Source organism: Lissotriton vulgaris, chromosome 3_1 (assembly GCF_964263255.1).
Source record: "Lissotriton vulgaris chromosome 3_1, aLisVul1.2, whole genome shotgun sequence".
NCBI lineage: Eukaryota > Metazoa > Chordata > Amphibia > Caudata > Salamandridae > Lissotriton > Lissotriton vulgaris.
The window spans coordinates 6,938,511-6,962,252 of NC_141689.1; the positions used below are offsets into that span (position 1 = coordinate 6,938,511).

At 47.6% G+C, this 23,742-nt stretch overlaps 1 protein-coding gene across 2 annotated transcripts in view; it reads left to right on the plus strand.

Annotated features, from left to right (window-relative positions):
• INTS10 (integrator complex subunit 10) overlaps positions 1–23,742 on the plus strand; it is a 216,223-nt gene that overhangs the window by 11,487 nt on the left and 180,994 nt on the right. The window lies entirely within an intron of this gene.

The following is a 23,742-nucleotide window of genomic DNA, read 5'->3' on the forward strand; positions in this document are numbered from 1 at the left end:
ATCGCTAGTGGTTCCACCGCTAGTGCAAAAAGAAGCGGGGATAAGGAGCACCCTTGCCGCGTGCCACGCTCCACTGGATATCGCGGTGAAATCAAGGGGCCCGATCTAACCCTGGCTGAAGCTGAAGCGTAGAGAACTGCTGTCCATTTGATAAATCCCTCCCCGAGGCCGAATTTCCGCAATACCGCGCTTAAATAGTCCCACTCCAGGCTATCAAAAGCCTTCTCCAGGTCCACCGACAAAACCACCGGGGACGGGGCATCCACAAATGGTTCCCCAAGCAAGCGAAACAACCTTCTGATGTTCATGGTCGTGTTTCGTCGTGGGATGAAACCCGCTTGGTCCTCGTGCACCAGGGAGCTCATATGCCCTAACAGCCTCGAGGCCAAGATGCTGCTCAATATTTTGTAGTCCACCGTCAGCATTGAAAGGGGACGGTAGGACCCCGGGTCAGACGAGTCTCGGCCTGGCTTGAGAAGAGGAACCACCAACGCCTCACACATCGAGCCGGGAAGGCGACCCAGCCTCTTCGCCTCCCTGTAGACCACCAGTAATCGAGGGGCCAGGAGGTCCGCGTAAGCTGCATAGAACTCCACCGGCAGGCCATCTAGGCCCGGGGTCTTGTTCCTCGCCATCCGTTTGACGGCCCCCCGGATCTCCCCCAAGCCGATGTCAGACCCCAGAGTGTCCGCCACTTCCTGTTCCACTGTGCGGAGTTCCAGCGGGCTGAGATAGTTATCAAGCCGGTCTGGGTCACGCGCGGAGCGACTGCGGTATAAAGATTCATAATAATGCCGGAAGCAATTAAGAATCTCCGGTTGGGTGCATACCTCGGTCCCATCCGCCCTACGCATACTAGTCGTCGTTTGGGATTGGCGCGTAGGGTTGGCCAGCCACGCCAGTAACGCGCTCGATCTGTCGCCCTCCGCTATAGATCGGACCATATAGGCCTTGTAATCGAAACAGCGGAGCCGTTCGACCTCCACCGCCACCTTCTCCTTCGCCTCTGCCGTTTGCGTCTGCAATTCCGGGTGTCCGGGGCGGCTAAGTTCGAGCTCGCGGAGCGCTCGGTCCGCTGTGTCTAGATCAGCCAGGATAACACGCCGCATGCCCACCTTCTTAGAGATGCAGTACCCCCTCACCACCACCTTGAAAGCGTCCCATTCGAACGCCCTAGTACTCGCGGAACCGCCGTTGGATGCAAAATAATCCGTGATTCTCTCCCCCAGGTCTGCCTTGAAGACATTGTCCTCGAGGATCTCGGGGCGCATCTTCCAGGTGGGTACCGCCGGCGTCCCAGGGAACCAGCGAATGTCCAGCAGGAGGGGGTTGTGGTCCGATATGGTCCGCGTTAAATACTCCGATCGGGCCGCTGCCGAGACTAATTCGGACGAGCCAAGAAAGCCATCCAGTCTGACATGCAGCTCATGAAGGCTCGAAAAGTATGAATAATCTCTAGTCGCGGGGTGATGCGCCCTCCAGATGTCCGTCAGACCCCAGCGGGTCTGCCAATCTTGACGGCCCTTAGCCGTTCGCCGGACCGGGGAATCGGGGAGCGGAGGATGCGAACGGTCTATGTCCACATCTACTACGGAGTTAAAGTCTCCCCCCAGCAGGAGGGGACCGGCGAAAAAGTGGGCCAACGAGCCCGATAACCTGGAAAGGAAGGCAGTCTGGTCCATATTAGGGGCATACACACAGCAAACATTCAAGTCCCTCCCTCCTAGCGTGCCTGATATGGCCACGAAACGCCCCTCTGGGTCTAACACTGTCCTCGTGACCTGAAAGGGGACTCCCGCCCTGATCCAAATTAGCGCCCCCCTGGCATAAGCAGAGTACGCCGTGGAAAAGACCTGCCCTCGCCACCTACGCTGAAGCGCCGCCCCTTCCGCCTTGTTCAGATGCGTTTCCTGCAGCAGCGCCATTTGCACTCCCCTACGCACTAAATAAGCATGGACCTTGTGACGCCTGGACATAGTGTGAAGCCCCCTCACGTTCCAAGTAATACATTTCAAGTTAGCAACATCAACCATTGTCCCAGAGTGTTCTTGTACAGTCCCCCCGTTCGGGTCCCCACAAAGAAAAAACATCAATCCTCCCAGCGCTGACGGCGGCCACGTTCCCAAACCAGAACCAAACCCCCCAAAAACCAACAAAACCCCCTCCCAACCACCCCAGAACAGGACCCAAACTGCGCCATCTAGATCCCATCCAAACCTCTACGGAGAATAACCCCAAAAACCCCACTAGTCCCACGGTCGCCACCGTAGGAAGGCCTTATGGGCCAGGTGCGGGCTGAGCGGAGGCAGTGGGCCCTCGTCGCCCAGGCTACCAGGACTATAGTAAGCCCCCCCCTGCGTCAAAATCTTTCGGGGCAAGAGCAGAAGCCTCCCATCCCTCCCTCCTCCAATGTTAGCAATAAAGAACGGCAGCCGCCTCCCCCCTGCCGGGCCCCCACCCAAAGCAAGGCAACCTATCCCGTTACCCTTGTCCGTCCAAAAGGTCCTCCACCGATTTCGGTGTAATCACCGGTATGTGGGTACTGTCTGCCACTGAGTCTTCCGAATCCGATGGTGCCCCTCGAGCACCCGGGTCTGCTTCCTCCCCTTCGATGCCTTCGTCTCTTGCTCCCGACAGTTCCGACAGAACTTCCAACACTCCCCTCCGCTCAGATGATGTCTCCGCTGTCGAGGGTCCTCCCGTGCGGCCGCGGCGGTTCCTGACCCTTTTAGATCGCCTCCTTTGTTCCGGCTCCTCCGCCTGATGGGTCGAGGCGCTATAACCATCCTTCCCCGTTCGGTATAGTTCGAGCCAGTCACAGACCTCCTCCGGGGTGTCGAAGAACTGGGTTTTGTCGTCGACAATGACTCGGAGCCTCGCGGGGAATAGGAGTGAATATTGGATGCCCTCACTCCTGAGTTCACGCTTAACCGCCAGGAAGGAGAACCGCTTGCGCTGCGTCTCGTAGGTATAGTCAGGGAAGATGTTCACCTGACTGTTTGCAACCTGGAACGGGCCAGTTTGTCTGGCGGCATTTAGGATCAGGTCTCTGTCCCGGAAATGTAGCAGCCGCGCCACCACCGGCCTCGGGGCTCGTCCCTGCTGTGGGGGCCGCGCTGGAACTCTGTGGGCCCGTTCTAAAGTGTAAAAGGAGGACAGGCCCTCCGGGACCACCGTGTCTCGGAGCCAGATCTCCAGGTAGTGCACCATATCACCTTCCTCGACCTTTTCCGGCAGGCCCACTACCCGAATGTTATTCCTCCTGTTTCGGCCTTCCGCATCCTCCGCCCTCCGTTCGAGGGTCTCGATTCGGGACATGGCATCCTTTATCGTCGCGGCCAGGGTCCTCTGCGCCGGTTCGATAGTCTTCACCGTGCTCTCCACCTCCTTGACCCGGTCCGAGAGTTTACCATGGTCTGCCCTAAGGAGTCCCAGGCCAGTCGCCACCTGGGCAATGTCCTGTTGCAGGGCCGACCGAGTCGCCTCTATGGCTTCCAGTACACGGTCGAATTGTTGCTGGAGTGGAGCGCCACCAGGTCGTTTAGGATCTCCATGTTCTTCCTTGTCCTGGGCCTCAGAGTCCGAGGTGGCCTGGCTGGATCCCTTGGCTCCTTTAGGTTTCCCCATGCTGCCAGGGGCTCTCCGCCAAGGTCCCGGAGTAGGCGCCTCCGTGTACAAGTGTCCAGCACGACTTTCCCGGGATTTCGCTCTCAAGTCCGGTATGGGCGATCTCCTTCTCCAGAGCCTGTGGAGACTCCGCCGTTTCGGCTCACGCCACCGCCACGGCGTCCGAGGGCACCGATAAGGGGGCGGAGATACCCGTCTCCGAGTCGGGCAGGCCCGTTCACCCACTATAGCTCCGGGGCAAGGGCCACCAACTCCCCCGGTTGTCCTATGGCGCCCGATTGTCGCGCCATCCATGTAGTTGGGCTGGCCAGGAACTCGTCGCTAGTTGCGGAGTCGCGGCGCAGACCACCGCCTAGAACTGAGGGCACCCGTGCCCGGTGCCCTCTAACGCGCGGGCATCCGCCCGGTCGTCCAATCGAGTATGATCCCGCCGTAGAGGGTCCGAACCAGCCAACGTCCAATGTCTAAGACCACTGAGGCTGGTGAAGCCGGGTGCCAGGCGATCCCCGCGAGACCTCCTCAACTCCGTAGGTTCGATCAAGAGGACAAAGGGGTCCGGGCGCCATATTGGGTCGCACTCCGCCACTCCGCAAACCTCGGCATTTTTCCAAAGCCGCCTCCGTCCAAACTCCATCAGGGCCCCCGGCAGGGTGTCGTCGCCTCGCTCAACCGAATGCGGGGTCTGGGGTGCCCCTCAGCCTCCGATATTCAGGATAATTTCGGGCTCAGTCCCGGAGCCGAGCTCTCAGGCGACCATCGCCATCGGCGCCCAAGCCACGCCCCCCCCAGTAGCCTCAAGTCGATCCTTGAATGCTGATTTCTTGGTGGATCGGATCAGTTGATGGTGTTTGCGGGTGGCGTTCTTGAAGGTGGCCATGTTGTCAGTGGTTGGGTTTTTTCTCCAGGCTTTCTCTAGAGTGCGACCGAGCTTCTTGGATTTCTTAAGGTCATCGTTAAACCAGGGGGCTTTTTTGCTACCTTGCCTGATTAGATGGTTTTTCAAGGGTGCTAGTTCGTCGGCGCTGTGGGTGATCCATTGTGTGAGGTTGGTGGCTGCTTGGTTTGGGTCCGATGATTTGGCAGGAGGGTTTTGGTGAAGCGATGTGAGGAGCTGGTCGGTGATTTTGTTCCAGTTTCTTCGAGGAATGGGTTGTTGGGGGTTGTGGTTCGTGGTCTTTTTGTAGTTGAAGTGAACGCAGCTGTGGTCCATCCAATGGAGAGCTGTGGTGTGATCGAAGGAGATGTGCTTGCTGGAGGTGAAGATAGGATCAAGCGTGTGTCCGGCAAAGTGGGTGGGGGTGTCTACAAGTTGTTTGAGTCCGAGATTGGTGAGGTTGTCCAGGAGGGTGGTGGTGTTGCTGTCGTTATTCTTTTCCAGGTGGAAGTTGAGGTCTCCCAGTAGAATGTAGTTCTCGGAGGGGAGGGCATGTGGGCTGATGAAGTCAGTGATGTCTTCGCAGAATTGTGTGCGGGGTCCTGGTGGCCTGTAGATGAGGGTGCCTCTGAGTGTGGTTTTGGGGTCTGTGTGGATCTGGAAGTGAAGGTGTTCGGCGGCTGCGAGGTTATCGTCGGAACTGGTCGTGATGCGGATGGTGTTTTTATGGACGATGGCGATGCCTCCTGTTTGGTTGGTGCGATCTTTTCGGATGATCTTGTAGGCGTCCGGGATGGCTATGGCGATGTCGGGCGCTGATGAGGCGTTCATCCAGGTTTCTGTAAGGAAGGCAACGTCCGGCGATGTAGTGTCGAGTAGGTTCCAGAGTTCAATGGAGTGTCTGTGGACCGAGCGGGTGTTGAGCAGGATGCACTTTAGGTGGTTAGTGTCGCAGCTCTGTTTGGAGTTTGTGGACTTGAATTGGGTCCTGATGCAGACGAACTTGCAGGAGTGGCAGGTGAAGGGTCCATGGGTGTGTCCTGGGGCAGCTTGGTAGCATTGTGGTGTGCGGCCGGGGTTAAGGGCAAAGAGCGTTGCGGCGTCGTATGTTATGTGGGCGGAATGGATTTTGCGGGGGTCTGGCGCTGGGCGCGGCCCAGGCGTGGATGGGCGTAGATGGGCTTACCTTTGGCGCGCATGAGGCGCGTCCTCTGCGCGTGAACGCTTCGCACAAAGGCATCTGTCATATGTAGATAGTGGAGGGGGAGGGGCGAGGGAGGAGCAGCTGGGAGGCGGAAGCGGGGTGGAGAGCCGGGCAGGGAGGCACAACAAGAAACAACAAAATGGCTGCAAGCCAAAAGCGAAACAGGATTGGGGCACAATGTAAATAAACGCGATGAAAACGGCAGTGGCACCGGCACAGTCAGGCACAAATGATTGATTCAGGCAAAGGCAGCACAGCACAATGGAAATATCGTGAAAGCGCACTTACGCAATATAGCGCTACAATACAAATATACTAAGCGATCAGGCACTAATAATAGTGGGAGCAATACGAGCAAGCACACAGCAATTTGGCAGTATAGCGCTACAATACCACAAGCGCCGAGCAGAGCAGGGAGCAGAGAGGAGCAAGATTGTAATAAAAAGAGAAAGAAAAGGCAAGGGAAAGATGTTGAGAGACAGATATTAGGAGAAATAGTTAGGAGCAGAGAGTGAGGCAAATAGTGTATGTGAGAAGTTAGCATGGCTTATGATGTCCACTAGTTCTAGTGGGCACCTTGCACCAGTCTAATCGACCCTTATTGATGGTGGTTGTAAAGTCAACCTTATAGAAAGCTATCCTAGCGGTAGCATGGACCAGCAGTCATCAGGCTAAGACTTCAGTAGGCGAGTTAAGCAAGTTGTTTTACCAATTATAATCCCTTGAGTACCAAATGAAAGGACACCACACAAGGTATATATCAAATATATATGTATTTAATCTAAACACAAAGAGATTCAAGCAGAGGGGATACTGCAAAGGTGTTCTTAATGAGGCGGAATTGAAAAGCAATGCTAAGATTAGAAATGAATTGCCGATTGATAACACTAAAACCAAAGACATGAAAGTGAGATTAATTAATAACTTCACGGAAAAATCTCCCGAAATGTTCCAGATTCTAAAAAGAAACTGGAACATGTTAAAGTCAGATAACGTAGTGGGGAAACTTATATCAGACTACCCACTAGTCACATATATCGGAAAGGGAATTGTCTTAGAGATCATCTAGTTAACAGCCATTATGAACTTTATGTAACTTTATTTAAACACGCCTAGTTTTGAATCAGTTGACACTGATGAAGGCGGCGACGCCGAAACGCGCTTGTTGACTCGATTGTGTAACGCTGTGAATAAATGTGGCAATGAAAACTATGTAATAATGCTCTGAGTGCCCTTAATTGAGGAGCGGTTCCAGTAATCAGGACTGTGTGTTTTGAAAAAAATATATATATATTACCTACTGGCGGTCGCCAGTAGGTAGTTATAGTTAGGATTGTTTTCCAAAGAGAATCCACAACATTTTATTGGGAATAACTTTGGCGCCGGTTGAGGAATCTGCCTGAAATTTTCCTGAAATTTGCCTCTCTGCGCTCCGCTTCTTCCCTGAAAGTTTGGGGGGGGATTCGTCAAGCGGGGGCTGAGATAAAAGGGGGTCCCAAAACATGTTTTCCCCATGTTAATTTCCATAGGGCGGTTGGACTCACTTTTAGCCCGAACGGCTGAATGGATTTCCACAAAACTTGGCAAGATTGTAGGGATTGGTAGCCCGATGTGCCTTTGCTATGTCTCAAGAAATGTGCTCCAGTGGATTTTGAGTAATTTAGGTTAAAAAAAATATATATATCTGGGCGGAGCCTAACCACACATCTGATCTGATTGGCTGTCAGCACTTCATCCAAGAAGTGTTTGCAGCCATCTTGGGACCAATATACATGATAGCACCTCATTAAAAAGCATTGCAGTTAACAGAAGGTTTTAGGACTTTAGTTACATTATAAATCATTTGCTGATGGTACCATACTCATTTTAGGAGTTGTGGTGTGTTCTAAGGTGATTTTACCATGTGAAAAAGCCTTCTGCTGGGATATCATGAATCACGTTTGAAAGAAAACTAATATCTCATGATTTTCCCACAGTGGTTTGGAAGGGGATCTATAAGCTAAACTGAAAGCATATTTTCTGTAAATTCACATTATCTTTCTCAGTCATGTGAGAATGAAGTTTGACATTCTCAGTAAAACATGTACATCCAACAAGGACAGAGACTGCCAGCTGATTCCTTTGTGTTCTACTGCAGCCTCATAGAGTGTTCTAAAGAACAACTAGAGCGCTAACAGTCCTACTTATTACAAAGGTATGGCACACCTGAAGCCATCTTGATTGGAATAAAGTGGTAACTCTTAAAACATTTAATTTAAAAAGGAACACAATGAGGCGGTATATTAAGCCATAGAAAGTATTATTAGTGCTGCAGAAAGAAAAATTAGGGCACATTTTGAGTGACTTCTCAAATCCTCTTCTATTATTCTGACATACAGTCTCCCAAGATGGCCACCAGAGACAAAAGAGCCCAAATGTAGCCCAAATATCACCCAGATGTAGCCCAAGTATAGCCCAATGACAGAATGTCCAAGAGTGTTCTAAAGAACAACTAGAGCGCTAATAGCCCTACTTATTACAAAGGTATGGTAAACCTGAAACCATCTTGATTGGAATAAAGTGGTAACTCTTAAAACATTTAATTTAAAAAGGAACAAAATTAGGGGGTATATTTTGCCATAGAAAGTATGATTAGTGCTTCAGAAAGAAAAATTAGGGCACATTTTGAGTGACTTCTCAAATCCTCTTCAATTTCATTAAAAAATTCTGACATGCAGACTGAAACATGCACTTTGAATACCAGCAGCAGACTTCCCTGGTGAACAGTAGCTTTACTACAGTGATCTAATGAGCAACTAGAGTGCTAACATTCAGAATTTATGGCAAATGTGTGACACATCTGAATGCCTTCTTGATGGAACCAAAGTAAACAAGCATTGAAAATGCAATAGATCGCGCCCTCGTTTAAGTTAACGCCATTCTGTTTGTAATGAGGTGGCTTTTTAGCTTTGCTTTTATTAGTGTTTTTTCAACTTTCATGTAAATAAGATGCATCTGTATGCATATAAGTATATGTATGCATGCATTTATGTTTGTATTTATATAGATATACAGATGAAATATGTTTATATATGTATGTATATATACACATACATATATATATGCATATATATATATGTGTATATGTGTGCGTGTAGAGAGAGAGGTAGAGGAAGAGAGGCAGCGGTAGAGAGGTAGAGACTAGTAGAGAGAGAAGTATAGAGAGTTAGAGAGTAGAGAGTGAGTAATAGAGAGTAGAGAGTGAGTAGTAGAGAGCAGTAGAGAGAGTAGCAGAGAGTGAGTAGTAGAGAGTAGTAGAGTGAGTAGTAGAGAGTAGTAGAGTGCGTAGTAGTAGAGTGAGTAGTAGAGAGCAGTAGAGAGTAGTAGAGAGTGAGTAGTAGAGAGTGAGTAGTAGAGAGTGAGTAGTAGAGAGTGAGTAGTAGAGAGTGAGTAGCAGAGAGTGAGTAGCAGAGAGTGAGTAGCAGAGAGTGAGTAGCAGAGAGTGAGTAGCAGAGAGTGAGTAGCAGAGTGAGTAGTAGAGAGTGAGTAGTAGAGAGTGAGTAGTAGAGAGTGAGTAGTAGAGAGTGTAGTAGAGAGTGAGTAGTAGAATGAGAAGTAGAGTGTGAGAAGTAGAGTGTGAGAAGTAGAGTGTGAGAAGTAGAGTGTGGTAGATAGTGAGTAGTAGGGAGTAGTAGAGTAGTAGAGAATGAGTATTTGAGAGTAGTGGAGTAGGAGAGAGTAAGTAGTAGAGAGTAGTGGAGAATATTCCAAAGTTTGGCACAGCACCACTTGCACAATAAGTCCAATCAAATCATATCACTTAGAGTCCTTATTGAAGCGCTGAATCTTGGTGTATATTCAAATGCTTTTATTTTCCTTAAGTTTATGTACCACAGCCAGCCGAAACGTTTCGTTCTGTACAACAGAACTTCTTCAGGGCGTTCTTATTTCCTTCACGTTATGTCGGTATCCTGTTGTCATATAACTAGATATTTCTTCCAAATGTTAGACGAGACGCAAGTACATTCTTATTCAAAGTGACTAGGTATCAATTTTACCCACACAATTCGGACAGACTTGAGTAATTTATAGCATCCTCAAAGTCAGTCTTTCAAAAATTCCAAAGTATAGGACTTGATAATCCAAATCCGAATGTTTCTCAAGAAAAGTCATTTTCAATCGTTCAAAATATCGGTGTTTGGGCAGATATGACCCAGGGACCCCAGTATGCAAGGGGAATTAGTCCCCCCTCTGCAAACGTGCCAGTGGCCTGCGTTGCAGAGAGGTGTAAAAAGGGGCATAGCCTCATTACACCTTTGTGCAATGCAGCCCCCTGGCGCATACTGGAGGTTCCAGGTGGGCTAGTTGGCCCCAGGGGCCCCCAGTATGCAAGGGGAATTAGTTCCCCCTCTTCAAACATGCATGGGGGCTGCGTTGCAGAGAGGTGTAAAAAAAGGGTGTGGCCTCATTACACCTCTCTGCAATGCAGCCCCCTGGCGCATACTGGAGGCTCCTGGTGGGCTATTTGGCCCCCAGGGGCCCCCAGTATGCAAGGGGAATTAGTTCCCCCTCTTCAAACATGCATGGGGGCTGCGTTGCAGAGAGGTGTAAAAAGGGGCTTGGTTAATCAGTTTAATACTTTGCTCTAACACACACATATACACACTCATCCACCCATACAGTCCTGCACAAAACAGAAAAAGACCTACTACACTCTCTACTACTCGCTCTCTACTACTCGCTCTCTACTACTCGCTCTCTACTACTCGCTCTCTACTACTCGCTCTCTACTACTCGCTCTCTACTACTCGCTCTCTACTACTCACTCTCTACTACTCACTCTCTACTACTCACTACTACTCACTCTCTACTACTCACTCTCTACTACTCACTCTCAACTACACACTCTTTACTACTCTCTACTACTCACTTTCTACTGCTCTCTACTACTCACTCTACTACTACTCACTCTCTACTACTCTCTACTACTCACTCTACTACTCTCTGCTACTCACTCTCACCTCATTACAAACAGAATGGCTTTAACTTAAACGAGGGCAAGATCTATTGAATTTTCAATGCTTGTTTACTTTGGTTCCATCAAGAAGGCATTCAGATGTGTCACACATTTGCCATAAATTCTGAATGTTAGCACTCTAGTTGCTCATTAGATCACTGTAGTAAAGCTACTGCTCACCAGGGAAGTCTGCTGCTGGTATTCAAAGTGCATGTTTCAGTCTGCATGTCAGAATTGTTTAATGAAATTGAAGAGGATTTGAGAAGTCACTCAAAATGTGCCCTAATTTTTCATTGATGCATCTATGTGCTAAGTAATACCCCCACCAAACCATACAGACACTCATACTGATACTAAAAAAACATCTAATAACCCATATACACACACATGTAGCTACTCACCAACCCATGCAGCCACTTGTACACAAAGTGAAACACTGATACATATATTTAAATATTTAAACATTACTCGCTAATATCTGTATTCACTAAGATACACTTAATTAGCCAGTTAACCAATCAATTTTAAAAAAAATAAAACATCCTTTTAGACACTTATTTAAAGATTTATTCTTCCATCGACCTTTAAATATACATATATAAAACATATTTATTTTTCAGAAAGACACACACTCACTGAATGGTGTCATCAGTGATGTCATGAGTGATGTCACTGACCATGTCATGAGTGATGTAATATGTGACGTCATCAGCAGTGCATTGCAGGCGCGCAAGTTATAGTGAGTCCAACTAACTATAACGTGGGAATTTCAATGGTTTTATGTCAGTAAAATCTCCAGCTAACTATAACTGGTGTGAAACCTATGGTTTTTTCAGTGAATTTAATAGGTTTTTTAAATGCTAATTCCTAACTATAACTGGTGTGAAACCTATGGTTTTTTCAGTGAATTTCAAAGGTTTTTTAAATGCTAATTCCTAACTATAACTGGTGTGAAACCTATGGTTTTTTCAGTGAATTTCAAAGGTTTTTTAAATGCTAATTCCTAACTATAACTGGTGTGAAACCTATGGTTTTTTCAGTGAATTTGCAAGGTTTTTTAAATGCTAATTCCTAACTATAACTGGTGTGAAACCTATTTCAGTGAATTTAATAGGTTTTTTAAATGCTAATTCCTAACTATAACTGGTGTGAAACCTATGTTTTTTTCAGTGAATTTGAAAGGTTTTTTAAATGCTAATTCCTAACTATAACTGGTGTGAAACCTATGTTTTTTTCAGTGAATATATATAGATAGATAGATAGATAGATAGATAGATAGATATATATAGGTATAGGTATAGGTATACTATAAGTAAGGGGTGATTACACCACCTTACCCATGCTGTGTGAACAGACCTGTGGTATCAGTTTGGAAGGCAAACCAGGGGTGGCACAATACATGCTGCAGCCCCTGGTAGGCCTAAGGTGCACCTATGCCCTGGGTACCTATGGTACACTATACAGGGGCTCACAAGGGTGACCCAGTAACCAATCTGGTATGTAGTTAAAGTACATGGTATCAATTTAGAGCGAGAACATCTGGGCCGTGGGTCTGATTGGCAGGCCCACAGCCACACTAAAGTTGAAAAACCAGAGAATCACAGCAAAAAGTGGGGGTAACCATAGGAAGCAGACTTTACTCTCCTATACAACCCCCCTTCCTCCTACCCGCAGGGACATACTAACCTTGACCAGTTGAGTCTTCATGTTCTAAGTGGAAATATCTGGAGAGTCCATCTGCATTGGCACGGTTACTCCCAGGTCTATGTTCCACTGTAAAGTCCATCCCCTGTAGGGCAGTGGTTCCCAAACTTTTGACTCCTGAGGACCCCCATTGACTCACCACTGGAAGCCGGGGACCCCCAGCAATTTGTATGATTTCATTTTCAAACATTAAAAGAGTAATTTGAAAAAAATAAACACACGTGCACACATAACAAATACTCGATTCACTAAGGATTTTAGTATTTTATATTGAAAGAGTTTGCAAAAAACAGAACATTTTATTGGGAAGGCTGGTGCTGCTCCTCCGAGATTACATTTTATATGGTTAGTTTTATTTTGCAGTACAAGGCTCCTGCCAGGGCCAGAGTGGAAACCCAAAGCACCCCTGGCAAATATTTTCAGACCATTCCCCATACAGTGCACACAGAGTGCAGTGAGTGAGCCTGACCACTAGAAAGGGGCTTCAGGAGGCTCCCCTATCTACCCCCCCCCCCCCCAGGAAATTTAGGATACTATGGTGCATTCTGCAACACATTTATCATTATATATTGAATTATATTAGCTTTTAAAGAATAGTAAATGATGATCTTACTATACACCAGGATACAACCATCTTTGTTGGGGTTCAATGATTTCATTATTATTACCCTTTAACAGTACCTCGTATTTCTCCGTAGCACACCTGTCACATGTATTTCATTTGTTTTATAGCATCTCTCATACCAGTGTAAGATGGCAGAGCACTTTACATCATACACACATATAGAGACAGTGAATCATACTTGTAAATCAGCGTAGAGAAAATGTTACATAAAGTAAAGGGGAGTACAAGGTGTAGGATTCACATGGCATCCATACTGGAAGGCATTTTTAAAGAGTGCTTGGTCTGGAAAAGCACACACTCAGGATTCAGAACATAACACAGTGGTTAGCATTGACTAACAAAAAAAATGTATTTCCACCCAAATAAACTCCTTTAACAGCATCAGGATAATGAATGACTGGGAAAAACATAAGTTACTAACTTGTACCATGCAGTGTGTAAGCAGCTCTTTGATGACCGTTCATAGGTCACTGTGCTAGATTACGATTGTCTCTTATGAGCTGCAGAGCAACAAAAGACTCTCTGTGAAAAAAGCAGCAACCCACTGACCTATGCACATAAAATACTGTTTTTTAAAATGCATGGTACACGTTCTTTGCAGCAGGCATATTAACCCTCTGTGCTACATTAGGTAAGTCAAACCTGCCACTGGACAAAACTCTCATCTCTCTCCAACAGGTACATTAATCACTGGTGTTATCTTGACACTTTTATTGTTGCTCCAAAACTGCTAATTCTACAAGGAACTTTGCAGTGCTTTTAAAACCGCTGCCTGCGGACCCCCTGGGCATGTGTCACGGACCCCTGTGGGTCCATGGACCCCAGTTTGGGAAACACTGCTGTAGGGAAAAGGACCACCTGAGCAATTTGGGATTTTCACCCTTTATCTGTTTTAGCCATAAGAGGGCCTTAAGTTCTGTCTGAATATTGAAGTGAGTACCAAACAAGTATGGTCTCAGCTTCTTCAGGGCCCAAACCACAGCAAAGGCCTCCCTCTTTTGGACCTCTGTCCTGATACAGTCTCTGACATGATCAGGTTGCCTGTAAATCATACTTTTAACAGGCAGACTGTCCCCAGTGTCCACTTTATGAGTGCACCAGGTAGTCTGAGTTGGAGTCAGTGAAAACATATGTCTGTAGGCCTGTAGTACTTGTCTGCAGTCCTGCTGCCGTTGATCAGTGAGGCTGCCTGCCAAGGTTACACCATCAACTGAACCATCATCAGGGTTATGAGAGAGCAGGTCTGGGAGAGGGTCCCTCGTCAGTAGCCATGAGAAAGCCCATGTCTGCCCTGTCAACATATGGTTTCAATCTGTTGACATGAAGCACCCTGTGGGGGCTCCCGGGAGTTCCAAGGTCAACCAAATAGGTGACTTCTCCTTTCTGTTCAACAATAGTGTGGGGTCCACTCCACTTGTCTTGAAGAGCTGCTGGGGCCACAGGCTCCAACACCCACACTTTTTGTCCTGGCTGGTAAACAGTCAGCACAGCCTTTTGGTCATGCCAGGCCTTTTGCAATTCCTGACTAGTCTCAAGGTTTTTAGATGCCTTTTTCATGTACTCAGCCATCGGGGAGCGGAGAACAAGTACATAGTCCACAATGTCTTGCTTGGGAAGTTTGAGAGGTAACTCCCATCCTTCCTTCACCAGACAAAGGGGTCCTCTTACAAGATGTCCAAACAAAAGTTCAAAAGGTCTGTAGCCAACCCCCTTCTGTGGGACTTCTCTATAAGCAAACAAAAGGCAGGGCAGTAGGATGTCCCATCTCCGCCTGAGCTTTTCAGGGAGACCCATAATCATTGCCCAATCTTTCAACTAGACCATTGCATTGTGGGTGGTAGGGTGTGGTGAACTTGTAGTTCACTCCACACTCCTTCCACATTGCAGTCAGGCATCCAGACATTCAGTTTGCACCTCTGTCTGAGAAAACTCCCAGGGGGGCTCTTGCCACAACAGGGGTTGTTGTGGTCCTAAGGGGAATAGCTTCTGGGTATCTGGTGGCATGATCCACTACCACCAGAATAAATCTGTGCCCAGATGCTGTTTGGGGATCCACTGGTCCAACAATGTCAATCCCTACACGTTCAAAGGGAACCCCCACCACAGGTAGTGTTATGAGGGGGGCCTTTGTGGTGCCACCTGATTTTGCCACTGGCTTGGCAGGTGATACAGGAGCGACAAAACTCCTTGGTATCTTCCGACATATGAGGCCAGTGAAAGTGAGGGACAAGCCTGTCCCAAGTCTTGTTCTGGCAAGATGTCCTGCAAGGGGAATATCATGGGGTAGTGTTAAAAGGAAGCCCCTGAATGCCAAAGGTATGACTAACCACCTGGAAGCTCCAGGCTTGGGTCCCTAGCCTCTGAATACAGGATCCCTTCATCCCAGTAAACATTGTGGGTCCCACTAGCATTCCCTGCAGCCTCAGCAGCAGCTTGCTGTCTGAGTGGTTCAAGAGAAGGGCAGTCCAGCTGGTCCTGCCTCAGATCTGCTCTGGAGGGTCCCCCTGTCCCAAGAAACTCAACATGACCAGGCTCAAGTTCTTCTAGGACAGTTTCCTCCTGGGTCTCACAATCAGCTTCCTCAGAAGGCTGATCTTCTTCCTGAGGCAGGGGGAAGGTCCTGCCTTAACCCTACTGCTTCTCCTCCTGGTAGGCAACTGGTCTATTGTTCCAGAATCCAGTGCCTGTTCAGTGTTGCAATTTCTGACCTGTGACCTAGTCACTGCAAGAACATGTGCTGAGATTCCTAACATTTCTGCATGGGTCCTAAACTCCACTTCAGCCCAAGCTGAAGTCTCCAGGTCATGGCCAAGCAAACATTCTACAGGAGAAATTAACAATTGCCATACTGTGAGTGGTAGTGACGTTGCTTGCATTGGTCACTAGGTAATTTTCACCTAGTATGATCTGTCCAGGGTTCACAAAGCTGGGTGTCCCCATTGTGACACTAGCACATGTGTCCCTGTAGGCCTGAGCCACTTTGTCATTAATTAAAGGAGTTTTTCTGTACTTGCCCAAGTTATTGGGACTCACAGTAGAGGACAGAATTATGTCCCCATCACAGAGCAAAACAGCTTGAGTTGGTATTCTGACTAGGACAGAATCCATCTCAGTTCCCAGGGTTAACCCCACTACACCCTTCTGTTGAGAACCACCACTTGGAGCTGAACTAGGGGGAACAGTTGCCTTAGGGGCAATAGTGGCTGGAGCTGCCTCCTTCTTGGTGCATTCACAGGTCCAGTGAGTAATTACTTTACAAAATTTGCACCATGGTTTCTTTGGGCCTTCTTTATTCTTAGATTGTTGGTGACCCCCACCATTAGAAGCTTTTTGGGAACCTTACGAAGACTTCTGGTCTTTTGATTTCTCCTCACCCTTTTGGTCTTGCTTCTTCTGATCACCACCTTGGTTCTGTACCTTGTGCTTCACCCTGGTTCTGACCCATTTGTCTGCCTTCTTACCCAATTCTTGGGGAGAGGTCAGATCAGAGTCAACCAAGTGCTGATGCAATAACTGGTTTTGACAGTTGTTAAGAATCTGTTCTCTCATAATAAGGTTATACAATCCTGTATAGTCACTTACTTTACTGCTCAGTAACCAGCCTTCCAGAGCCTTAGTAGCACAATCTACAAAATCAGTCCAGTCCTGAGTCTGTGTCTTTTGGGTGTCTCTGAACAGCAACCTGTACTGCTCAGTGGATAGGCCAAACCCATCTATCAGAGCACTCTTCAGGACATTGTAGTTGTCAACATCCTCTTCTCTAACAGCGAGGAGCTTGTCTCTTCCTTTGTCTGCAAAGGAGAGCCACAAGATTGCTGCCCACTGACTTTGGGGTACCTGCTGTACTTTGCAGGCCCTCTCCAAAGCAGTTATCCACTTGTGGATGTTATCCCCATTCTGATAGGGAGGGTCAATCTTGTTCAGGTTTCTATGGTCATTAGACCTTTCCCTACCACTAGGGTTGTTGCTGCCACCAGTGGGCTCTAGCCCGTACAATTTCTTCTCTCTTTCAAGAGCCAGGGTCTCTTTTGCAAGGGCAACTTCTTGCCTCTTGATCCTCAGCTTGACCTCTCTCATTCTAGCTTTATGCTCTCTTCTCTGAGGGGAAGTCATCCTCCTTAGAGCTGAGGCATTGGACCCCACTGAGGAGTCAGAATGCTCAGATCCACTGGAAAGGGATCTGGATCTCCTGTTCCTACCATTAGGCCTAGCTGGAAGGTTAGAGGGAGGCCTACCGTCGCCTTCTCCACCTCCAGTTAGTCCTGTGTTGCCCAGGTCAGGTTCATCAACCTCATCCTGGTCAGCATCCTCATCATCATCAGGGACCACTGGGTCCTCCCCAGTAGGATCCTCTTCTGTTGAGGGATGGCCCCCCCTCTCTACTACCTTGGCTACTTGGGTCCGATGCATTCTCTACATCATGAGCCACTAAGATATCTACCAGGTGGTTAAAGGTTGGACTCTGTCCTTGTCTTAACTTTCTGACCACACATAAGCTTCTCAATTCTTGAAAAGAGAATGTGTCATTCTTAGAAGGCACCCTTGGGTTGTCTTCTAGCAGAGGTCCACTAGGCCATTGGGCGGGTTGTTCCGCCAGAGTCTTTTTCAGCTCTAAGTTGTCTTCTTTCGGAGTTCATGTCTGTGTTGAACTGTAGCGGGAATTCCGTTCTCCTACAGAACTGTGCATAGAGACCTGGAACCTCGGTGAATTAGGATGGCCCAAAACTCACCTCAGTACCCAAAATCCCCTTACCGAGCTAGCTACAGTGTCTCATTGGTCGTAACAAACTCCCAATGTTTAGACAGACCAGAACATGAACTTGAAATACCTCAGGTGTCGTGGAACACATGAACACTCTTTCCTTATATAATCATTTCAAAACCAGAACGTGGAGTAAATGAGGACACGTGCATATTTGAAATATTTATTTACTAATGCATGGTTCTCAAGCGCAGTATCTTATATAACACTAGCAAACATATTATAAGCAACAAAGTTCTCAGCATAGTTATCAGCCCATAAAAGGCGAATGGTGACAGCATACTAAGATGCTGAAATGAATAGAAATTAACAATGTCTAATTCACACCCTGCCTATTTAGCATAGTATTTTATATCTATGAAGGTCTCATTTGGATTTTAGCAGGGCGGGCCCATACCTCAAAATCTCAGTGGCAGGAGGATCACATCACCTTACACCAGCTCTCTGCATGCGAAGCACATCAAGTGTGTTTTTGTGCGTTCAGCACAACAATATAAAACTCGCCTAGAGCCAGATTTTGGCAGCAGCATGTGTGTTATGTCTATAGGGGTGCGGAGATCAGACCTTACAACAACACTGGGTTAAGTTATCCGTGTAGCCTTCAGCACTCACTGTGCAGACAGAGTGCAGAACAAAACTGATATCAGAGCAATAACATATTATTTCTCTAGTAAATCACAAAGCTCTTCTGGGTTGGAAGCTAAAACAACAATTATGTGTTGTGTGCAAAAGTGAAGCAAGAATGAAAACGGCGTGCAAACATTTAATAAACTCATGCTAACTTAACACAGTATGTAGAAAAGAAGTAGCTATATGACACCCCCCCCCAATGATCAGAGCACTGTCAGAAATCATGTAAAGGCAGAACCAGGAAGGAGTTTAACCTGAAAAAGAGTTCAATAATAATGAGCTAATCTATTCTCCAAACGTATATATGAAGGCCTATAGGGGCCAAGCGTAAATGTTCCAACCTTTGAAAATATAAGTCAATAGGTCTGGGACGTATAAAAAAATTTCACACATGAAAAAAGGCACTGCCCAAAAATATAAAAATGCACGTGCCGAAACAAGTAAAATAAACTCCATGGCAACTCACGATAGAACTGAATATGCAAAATATGCAGCCACAGCCTCCAACATGAAATCACTGTCATCATCCGAAAACAGTTCAGCCATCCAATTAAGTAGTGGGAAGGAACATACGTGCTGCTCCGTCACTGGATCCTCTATTAACATCAGAGGACAACTCGATGGGTTCTCAAGAAAGCTCCTTGCCAAGAACTCATGCGCTGCTGCGAGTATATCCCAATGACCCATTAGTCCATGCATCGCTGCCAAGGCCATAATCCTTTCGCCAGAACAAACCAACTCGTGAGCAACTACGGGGCTCATCAGATGATTAAAATCAACGTCAGGAGACACCGTCAAGCAGAGACACAAATCAAGGGCCCAGTGGAAATCGCAGCTCAGGCAATGAAACACAGGCTGGACACATGTGAAATAGGAAAATCGAAACGATAATCCAAACGCCGTGCTTAAAGTCGCAAGCGGCAGGGTGCCATAATAATCAAGCATCCGGTTGCGCAACAGTGACAGGAGGGGCTCTTCTGCTCCTAATGCAGGATGGGCATCCATTTGTAATAAAACAAAATATCACCAATACGCCTGCAGCTGAAGCCAGCAAGACAGGGAAGCCTCCAAACAAACTCGAAAAAATAGAATGAACGAAAGAAGGGATGACCCCAAATATTATTTCAAATTAAGTCACGAGACCGCTGCTAACTAATTTAAAAAAATGAGCAAGGCCGGAAGTGGAGGAGGCATTAAAGATTTGATGAACCAGCTCGCTGAAATGTAACGGTAAATCAGTATTTAAAAGCGCCTGCACTTCTGTGCGTGTGTTAGCTATGTGAAGGACGAATGTTTCTCGGGCCGAATTCAGGGCCACCTCTTTCTGAGACAAAAGGGCTCTTATTCTAGTCATACCATTGAACTCTGCCTTCAAGGTTGGGATGCGCGGCCAGATGGAAACATCTGAATTACCATGCGTAGGGGGATACAGAACGTTTTTGCAGCACACAACACGTTCCGATACAGTTACCACATAAGCGATACCAACAATTAAACCACAACACTCCTCCTTATTCAACAGCAAATAACTACCATTCGCCAGTATGTGAACGTGGGAACAATTGCGGGAACAGGAGTCCCTTTTAGCACACAGGCTAAATTAGGACATTCCTGGTTACAGGAACCATGTAACTGGATGTGTCTGCATATTAATGAATGGTCAGGGGACTCAGTGCATTCTTCCCCATTAAGATAAACTTCTTTACCGTCTTTCAGGCACCTATATGTGAAAGGAAGAGACCATGCCTCATGGAGGAAGGCACCACATAACGGTTCATAACGCCCTATTGCAACGTATTGCATACAATTAGAGAATTTGTACAAGGCGAATGGTAATGTAATTAATCCGTGGATAAACCATGTTGCATCAGTGGCCTCAGCAACAGAGAACGGTAAAGATTCCAACCTCTCAATGTGTAACATGGAAAATGATGCATCATGCATAGAAAGCATGCGCTGTTTGTCAGTCAAATTAAACGGGGCAAAGAGGGAGGACACGTTCATGTAATTCCAGGGCACACGGCCAGACTTAAGAGTCTGCAGAGTCTACGCAAACTGCCTTACAGAACGCAATTGATTCTGGCCATGGCATAAAACAGATACCTCATCATCATTCACAATATCAACTACTGAAGAAACAATATTATTCAACGTGTATATGCGGGAACAAAGCATGTTAATACTGTTATCGACAACTGCAAGCACCTTCTCTAAATTAGCTTGATCAATAGCCCTCAGGCGCTTAGCAGCCTCAATTAGTGAAAGCTTCCAGATTTCATTGCAAACAGCATAAATCCAACGTTTAGATCTACCGCAAGCCGGGCCCTTTATAAAATCATTTAGATCCACATCATCAGTTAGCTTAGATAGATGTAATTTAACAGCAGCTAATGTAGAATGTTGTAACCAATTCTGACATAATTTGCCAACTGAGTATGTTGTAACAGTGTGGTCAGGATCAAAACGTGGATCAGGCCTGACTTGTGTAAAACCTTCAGTTAAACCCATAAAGCGACGCTGGCAAGAGTCAGAGCTTCTGTGCCACAGCAGCCAACCTTTTGGATCAAAACTGGACACATTAAAGGATGCATTAAGTAGTAATTTATTTATTTATTTTATTTATATTTAAGCTTGTATCGCGCACAGCTACCCACAGTGGGTTTCCCGGCGCTAGGGATAGACTGGAGAAGAAGGAGGCAGCTTCACCTAACTGAGCCAACGGCAAGCTATTCGGCACGTTGAGAAAAAAGCAATGTTTTTACAGCCTTGCGGAAGCGAAACAGATTGGTCTCTAATTTTAGAGTCAATGGGAGAGAATTCCAATATTTGGGTCCTAAGGTAGCGAAGGAGCGACCTCCCATTTTTGTCAGCTTCCATCTTGGCATGGTGAAGTTTCCCATGTCTGATGACCTTAGCGGCCGTAGAGGTCTATAGGGTGTGACCAGCCTTTGAAGGTAGGCTGGGGCACTGCCTTGCTTAACCTTGAACATATAACAAAGTGCCTTAAATTTGATACGTTCAGGGATACTCAGCCAATGAAGATCACGTAAGGCGGCCTTGGCTGAGGAGCGTCTAGGGATGTTTAGGTCTCGCCTAGACGAAAGCAAAAGCGAAGCTTTTGCTGTCTATGCGAGACAACTTATGTTGCCACTTTTCTGGGAATATTGTGGACATCAGACTGTTACGAGCTTTTTCTGCTGTAGTCAGGCTGTCACGAGCTTCTCCTTTGGAGATTTGACCTCGTGAGCGCGCCTTGACTGCATCTAATGGGCCGTGCGCTTCCTTTAGTCAGTTTCACTTTGACGCCTGCACTTTCAAAGTGAAATGAAACAATGTGTCTGCCTTTTTTTTCAACGTGGCCCTGGCGCTTGCTTCAGTCAGTTTCACTTTTAAGGTGCAGGCGTCAATGGGTCTGGTACTTGTTTTATTTCCATTTAATGCTCTTTGGAACAACAATTTTATATTACTTGTGTGTATTACCACTGGCCAGAATTTCAAAGACTTATATTCACGCAGGTGAAATAATACTATTGTGATTAGGGCCGATTTTTGGAGTCTGACCGTTCAGAGTGCAGAGTGGAGCTTCAGAGTGGAGCTTCAGAGTGGAGCTTCAGAGTGGAGCTTCAGAGTGGAGCTTCAGAGTGGAGCTTCAGAGTGGAGCTTCAGAGTGGAGCTTCAGAGTGCAGAGTGGAGCTTCAGAGTGGAGCTTCAGAGTGCAGAGTGGAGCTTCAGAGTGGAGCTTCAGAGTGCAGAGTGGAGCTTCAGAGTGGAGCTTCAGAGTGGAGCTTCAGAGTGGAGCTTCAGAGTGGAGCTTCAGAGTGGAGCTTCAGAGTGGAGCTTCAGAGTGGAGCTTCAGAGTGGAGCTTCAGAGTGGAGCTTCCGAGTGGAGCTTCCGAGTGGAGCTTCCGAGTGGAGCTTCCGAGTGGAGCTTCAGAGTGCAGAGTGGAGCTTCAGAGTGGAGCTTCAGAGTGCAGAGTGGAGCTTCAGAGTGGAGCTTCCGAGTGCAGAGTGGAGCTTCCGAGTGGAGCTTCAGAGTGCAGAGTGGAGCTTCCGAGTGGAGCTTCAGAGTGCAGAGTGGAGCTTCCGAGTGGAGCTTCCGAGTGGAGCTTCCGAGTGCAGAGTGGAGCTTCAGAGTGGAGCTTCCGAGTGCAGAGTGGAGCTTCAGAGTGGAGCTTCCGAGTGCAGAGTGGAGCTTCAGAGTGGAGCTTCCGAGTGCAGAGTGGAGCTTCAGAGTGGAGCTTCAGAGTGGAGCTTCAGAGTGGAGCTTCAGAGTGGAGCTTCAGAGTGGAGCTTCTGAGTGGAGCTTCAGAGTGCAGAGTGGAGCTTCAGAGTGGAGCTTCAGAGTGCAGAGTGGAGCTTCAGAGTAGAGCTTCAGAGTGGAGCTTCAGAGTGCAGAGTGGAGCTTCAGAGTAGAGCTTCAGAGTGGAGCTTCAGAGTGCAGAGTGGAGCTTCAGAGTGGAGCTTCAGAGTGCAGAGTGGAGCTTCAGAGTAGAGCTTCAGAGTGGAGCTTCAGAGTGCAGAGTGGAGCTTCAGAGTGGAGCTTCAGAGTGGAGCTTCAGAGTAGAGCTTCAGAGTGGAGCTTCAGAGTAGAGCTTCAGAGTGGAGCTTCAGAGTGCAGAGTGGAGCTTCAGAGTGCAGAGTGGAGCTTCAGAGTGCAGAGTGGAGCTTCAGAGTAGAGCTTCAGAGTGCAGAGTGGAGCTTCAGAGTAGAGCTTCAGAGTGCAGAGTGGAGCTTCAGAGTGGAGCTTCAGAGTGGAGCTTCAGAGTGGAGCTTCAGAGTGGAGCTTCAGAGTGGAGCTTCAGAGTGGAGCTTCAGAGTGCAGAGTGGAGCTTCAGAGTGGAGCTTCAGAGTGCAGAGTGGAGCTTCAGAGTGGAGCTTCAGAGTGCAGAGTGGAGCTTCAGAGTGGAGCTTCAGAGTGCAGAGTGGAGCTTCAGAGTGGAGCTTCAGAGTGCAGAGTGGAGCTTCAGAGTGGAGCTTCAGAGTGCAGAGTGGAGCTTCAGAGTGGAGCTTCAGAGTGCAGAGTGGAGCTTCAGAGTGGAGCTTCAGAGTGGAGCTTCAGAGTGGAGCTTCAGAGTGGAGCTTCAGAGTGGAGCTTCAGAGTGGAGCTTCAGAGTGGAGCTTCAGAGTGGAGCTTCAGAGTGCAGAGTGGAGCTTCAGAGTGGAGCTTCAGAGTGCAGAGTGGAGCTTCAGAGTGGAGCTTCAGAGTGCAGAGTGGAGCTTCAGAGTGGAGCTTCAGAGTGCAGAGTGGAGCTTCAGAGTGGAGCTTCAGAGTGCAGAGTGGAGCTTCAGAGTGGAGCTTCAGAGTGCAGAGTGGAGCTTC